The following is a 6,789-nucleotide window of genomic DNA, read 5'->3' on the forward strand; positions in this document are numbered from 1 at the left end:
GTGGGAGGGGGCTCCCTCGATTTGTTGGAAATTTTCATAATTACGAATTGGCTCACGCATATGTTTTATCATTAAACAAAACAATAAAAATTTTAATCAAATTATTAATTTTTTTTTTGGATGTGATGTCCTCTGTGTACCCTTCTCGTAAGCACCGCTAGAGATGTTTTTGCGGTAATTATCCGAACATTTCGAATGACAATTATGACATTTGCGCGTCAGTAATTGGATCGCGAAAGTTCTTCGTTTGTTTTCAATAAACGAAAAGTGGAAATTAACTTGAAGTTTTAGATTTGAATCAAAAATATAATCTCATTCAAAACAGAAGCAAATAATAAGAAAGGGTATCATCCAGGTCGATCAAAAGAATATCTATAGAACCAAAAAAGACGTAAGAATAAAAAAGGAAACCCATTCCTAGAGAATCTTCCAAGGACTCCTGTTTTGAAAAATATAAGCTCCCCTATTCCCGAAATTTGTGAACTAATAATAAAGTTTCCCCTCCTTCAAATGCAATCAAAACTTATCATGGACATTGTTCCAAAGTAGCAGACCTCTCATAGAGGACCACATTATTTTCATCGACTATTCCCCTCTTTTTACTACAAAAACCACAGATAAAACATGTGAAACTGCAGCGTTCCACCCCGACGAAGTGAAATGGATTCTACTACCCACTACAGCAAGCAACTATGATTATTCTTCAGAGTCTTCGAAATACAGCATCATTTGGGTCCTCAATTTCTGGGATGTTTGAGAAAGTAGGGCTTTTCCACGGCTCCACAGCCTTCACCAAGGTAGGTACAGTCAACTTTGGTCTATCATTTTCAATTGCAATTTAGAATAAGTAAAATTGTACTTTCTTGCGTTTCAAGCGTCAACCGTGAGCACCTCCGGTTTGAAGAGCCAAAACCATTTGTAAATATTGGCTCTTACGTAGGCAACTCTAGCAGTTTCTAGCATTTGTTTTTTTGTGTAAGTGTAGAGTACATTAAGCACAAGCGCGTTATTAATAAAACAATCACGAAATCTTGACAATTGGCGGAGTAGGTTTTGTTCGGGAAAGATGGTGACACGACGGTAAGGTGGACAATGGCTTTGTCGTCGTCATCATTACAAATTTCAATGACAATCAGAACGTAATAAATTGTACACGATCCTTTTTTCGTCAAAACTCCGACTTCTTTTTCGATCGATTTGTCTTTATTTTGAAAATAACAAACGTATTTGTCGAGTCCTTACCGGTGGTATAAAGTGTTTCGGCCTGGAAGCACCGAAAGTTTATTTGAGCGAGGACAATATTATAATTTACCAAATAGCACTTTTTAAACCGAAACGCGAAAATTTATTTAAAATGTACGTTTCAAAACGAAAACGTTTTGTCATTAATTACAATTGAAAAGCGTTCATCTCGTGCCAGTCGTCGACGGAGAGAATATAATTCTCTTAACTAGGAGAAGATGAGAAAGAAAACAAAAACCCATTGCCATTTGAATTTCTAGCGATTTCTCATCATCGGTTATTTTAAGAGTTCATTAAATTTTTTTTTGTTGGATAGTTTGTTTCATTTCTAAAACGAACAACGGATATTTTTCCTTCATCTTTTTCCCTTATCTAAGAGTTATTGATTTTTTTTCGTCTGTGGTGCCATCTATGAACTTCGATTTTTTCTCCAACCAAATTACAGTTTCCTTCCTTATTCCATACCCGCCATCTACTGTCCAGGGGCAGAACCTTTTACAGATTTCTTCCCCGCCCAATTACAATTTTCCCCACTTGAGTTTTCACCCCTTTATTTTTCACCTGCATACCCATAAGCGTAGGAGGCGCATTTAAGACGGCTTGCGCCCCTTCAAAACCATCCCCCATCACCCCAAAAACAGGCATACGGAAGGATTGACTTGGAAAAAAAACCTATGAACTACACCACTAAACATATTAGAACATATCGAATGACAATTAAGACATTCCTTGTCAACAATCGAACCGCGAAAGTTCGTTTTGTGTTTTCATTAACAGAAAAGTGGGAATTAACTTAAAATTTTAAATTTGAAATGGAAATAGAATCTCATTTAAAATCGAGAAGCAATAAATAAGAAAAGGTAACATCCCTGTGGATTAAAAGACTATCTATGGAACGAAGAAAGAAGAGGTAAGAAAAAAAAGGAAGCCCGTTCCTAGAGGATCTTCCAAAAAGTCCTGTTTTGCAAAGTATAGGCTCCTCTATTCCCGAAATATGAGACCTAATAATAAAATTTCCCTTCCTCCTAACGCACTAAAAACTTATCACTGACATTATCCTAAAGTAAAAGACTTTTCGTAGAGGACTACATTAGTTTCATCGACTGTTCCCTTGCAATTGGAATTTACCCAAAACTATTCCTCTGTTTTTAGTACAGAAACCACAGTCAAAACATGTGCAACTGAAGCGTTCCACCCCGACGAAGTGAAAAGAATTCTACTACCCCCTAGAGCAAACAACTATCATCATCCTTCAGAGTCTTCGAGATATAGCATCGGTTGGATCCTCAATTTCTGGGATGTTTGAGAAAGTAGGGCTTTTCCACGGCTCCACAGCCTTCACCAAGGTACGTACAGTCAACTTTGGTCTATCATTTTCAGTTGCAATTTAGAATAAGTAAAATTGGACTTTCTTGCGTTTCAAGTGTGAATGGGGCGCGCCTGCCTTTTTGGTGGTTTAAGCCCTAATCATTTGTCAATTTTGGTTCTTTCGAAAGCAACCACTTCTATACTTTCAAAGGTTCTCATATATTTAGCATTTATTTGGAGAAATTTGCTTATTTCATCTTAGGGTATTGTTTTATTAACAATGTGAGAAATGTTTATCGGAAGGGAATATTTATTTTAGCAAAATTACAATAATTTGTGTTTAAATTTCCATTATAGTAAATCAGTTCATACATTGTATGAACGAAGACACATTGTATCACCAATGTGTCTTCGAAACCATCCACCAACCCTTCAGTGATAGTATAATAATTGAAAATTATAACTTAACAGCACATTTTAAATAGTGGCATAAAAAATAACAGTCATAGATAAAGAAACAGTGTTAATTAATATACATATAATTATTTTCAGAATTTCATGCAATGGTTTTCTTTAAAAATTGCCATTTAAAGAAATCCATCATAGGTGAATAACAAACACTTAAACATTCGGGGAATTCTTCCTATGAATCGTCGTTACCTCGCTTCGTATCCGCTGTGGCGGCGACGTTGCCATTTTTGTCTCTCTCCGAAAATTGCAATAATTTTCACCTTCTTTCGTTATAACAAACGTTTATTTTTAAATAAACGAGATGTTTTTGGTATTAGAAAGTTATAACTTGCCATTGGGGAAAGATAGATTCCTCAATTCTTTTCGTTTCCGTTTTATAAAGCGAAAAGTGCTTTAAATTCATTACACAGAGATACATACGAATATGATTTTAAAGTTGTTAAAACTAAAATTACATTGTTAATAATTGAAGCTTTATTTAGCACTGGTTTAATGGAATTTGTTAATGTAAAATAATCGATTTACAGGTAAAAATTATAACAAAAGAAGGTGAATGAGAGAGATGGTACAAAGGGGGGTAAAGAAGGGAAGTTGAAGGGTTAATATACATTATTCGTTAATGCAAATTGACCCCCCAACATCCACAATGATGAAAATTACTGAGGAAACCCAATAATTTTCAGAAAAGCATTCATTGGAAGAATTCCCTTATTTTTTTGATTTCTTGCACAATCCGGCAACACTGTACGACACCGGGCCCAAAGAGGGCCCGGCAAAGAAACGGACGCAACGCAAAGATACGTGGAGAAGAAACCCTCCAGGTACCTTGACGAGGAGTCGGCCTCTCGACCGACCCCTCTTTGGGGGTCTTAACCCAATTGTTAGATCCGGCAGAACAACAACGACCACAAGCCGGAGTCGCCCCCCGGTGAACGGGCAAACGGAGGAATCATCAATGGGGCCAGCACCGATGAGGCCTTCGTTCACGACGCCCCCCGAAGAGGTGCAGCAACAAGTGCCGCTGTCGTTAACTGGTCCAGATCCCGAGGGAAAAGACGGCGACAGCCACCGAAAACTTTACTAGTCTAAGTTCTAGGATTTTGCGAGGAGACGGTTTTTTACCGGTGGTTCCATCTGCGGCCACGATAGGAATCGAACGGTACCGAAGGGCCATCTCAGAGGGAGCTGGTGCTGATCGTCACAAGTCGGAAAGTCAGCGAAAGGGAAGGTCCCAGACGGCAATTCGTCGCAATTCAATTCGACGCAATCGTCGGGAACCACCCGTTCTATCCTCACAACGTAACGAACAAAGGATTAATTCCTTGTTCTTGAATCAAAAACGGATCAATCCACTTATTTCAAGAGGAACGATCCAGATTCAAACGTTTAGAGGGAATAAAGATGACAAAAACGTCGTCGACAGAACGGGGGGTTCAAAATGGGATGGGGGGCAAAATGGGATGGGGGGCAAAATGGGGGCCGAGACGGAGGATCGGAAAAAGGGCGTTAAGGTACATCAGGTAAGAACCCAAAATAAAACTTTAACAGAGCAGAGAAGAGGAAAATTTGGTTCAGGTTAGCAGCAGCAACAGCAGAGGGGCACCAGCAGCAAGGGGGCACACCATTGGGAAGTGGCTCGATATGGTTATCGAGGCTGCAGGTAGGGAGGGTGTCACCTACAAAAGGTAGGGGGCGACTCGCTAAAATAGGTAAAACGTAGGGTTCACAGGGCGCAGCACCTCAAATCCTGGGGACCTAGAAAGAAGATTGGCACCACCAACTTCAAGTTTAAGGTTCTCGAAGAACCTTAACGAGCAAGGAAGCAAGGGGTACAAGGAAATTTTGGGCAAAAATTTCCACATTTGCCTAAATTCGCTCCTAATCAATCGATTCACACATCTAGCTTTTACAAAAGACACACTTTGATACATTTTCAGTAGGTAGGTAGGTTTAGCTCGACCAGAACTTTGACTCGAAAGAGTCTGAGTGACTAAAGAAGAGGCAGGATGTCATCGTTTGCCCCCTTTAAGAAACACGGAACACGTTTTATACACGTGTTCACTTTGACAAGACAAAGGGGGGCCAGGGACATATCGAAGTTTCATCGACATGGACTCTCTCAGGGAGTTGGTATTTGTTAATAATTTTTTAGTAACCTTTTTTAGCAGCAGAAATGGCATTTTGTAAATTCGTAAGGTGCATTTGGCGTGAGCAAGGTAAAAAGAAGCAGAGAGCAGAGAGCAGAACTTGTCGGAGAAGAAAATATCCTAGGTAAGCACAGAAATTTGGTTTTAATTTGAATATCGAGTGCTTATTTCCAACAAGGTACAAGTAAAAAGGGTTACTATCATACAGCAGTAGTGTTTCTATACAGGGAACTAATTTAAAATTCAAAATACAACAGTAATACAAAGTGTGTATTACATTAATAACTGAATTTTTTAATTGAAAAAGTAGGCATTCATCCATTTTAACAATAAAACATCTTCAAAGTTAGTTCAGTTTTTTTTTTAATTTTATAGGGAACGTAAGAAGCTGTAAAATATAGACACATAAAAGGAATAATTTTTTTTAACTTCAAGTGTAGGATCTTTCCTTTCATTTCTTACACAGCTATTTTAACAAAAACCATTATTTACAACAAGTAGATAGTTTACTATATTTCAGTAGAAAGTTCAACTTAGAGAGAATTTTTACTCGTATATTATTATTGTTTTGGTAAACAAACATACACACATTCATACACTGACTCATTTGTTTCAGAGGTAGTCCGTAAAAAGTTTATCAAAGGTACGATTCAGCATGGATTTTAAAAAAATTATAGAGCTCAACAAAGTGCACATTTTCATAAAAAATGGCCCGGTCAATGTAAAATTTAAGGCCTACCGTGACAGTTTCTAAGAGCAAAATTTTAATAAATCGCCAATATGACTTGTTAAAATTTTACATCCACCAGGCCATTTTCGATGAAAATGTGTAGTTTATACAGCTCTATAATTTTAAAAAAATCGGGGCTAAACCGCACAATTAATAAAACTAACGCAAATTAGGGGACAGGTTTAAATGAACATTTTTTCATAAAATATGAGAAGGAATTTTCTCTTAAAATTAATGACATCACTTAAGTTGCACCCAACATGTACATTTCTTTTAATATTTATTTACAGTGTATTTCCTAAAGGTAAGGAAAATGTTTTATACGAAATTTATCAAAATTTACAACTACAGTTTCCCACCGGATTATTTAAAATGAATTAATTTTAAAATTTCCTAAAACTGTTGAAGAACAAAATACTTAAAATTACTCAAAGAACAATCCAACCCCTAAACTTTCACCTATCATTATTATGTAGGACACACACCGTAAATACACACATTTGATTCTGGAGGTAAGATCACCTACACTATTACCAAAACGTCCATTCAAAAAATAATTTTAATTCTCTTCTTCATTCCTTTAAATATTTGCATCGAAGTACCAAACACCAAACACCCTGTAGATTTACAGTACATTTACAATTTGCATTAAGAAATAATTCCAATACTTCACTTTTTTTCTTTTTGTTTTGTAAATGCACAATTGTTGATACAAGCCTTTTTAGGTTAACCAAAGGATGTAAAAAAATGAGGAGGAGGAGAAGGAGGAGAATACGACGGCAGCAGCAGCACAAAAACAACAGCAACGTAGCAACGTAGCAACATAGTTACATAGCTTCGAGACTGCAGTGGATAAGGAGGATTTAAACAAGAACAGAAAGAAGATTTTCT

The sequence above is a fragment of the Euwallacea fornicatus genome, chromosome 7, assembly GCF_040115645.1.
Source record: "Euwallacea fornicatus isolate EFF26 chromosome 7, ASM4011564v1, whole genome shotgun sequence".
NCBI lineage: Eukaryota > Metazoa > Arthropoda > Insecta > Coleoptera > Curculionidae > Euwallacea > Euwallacea fornicatus.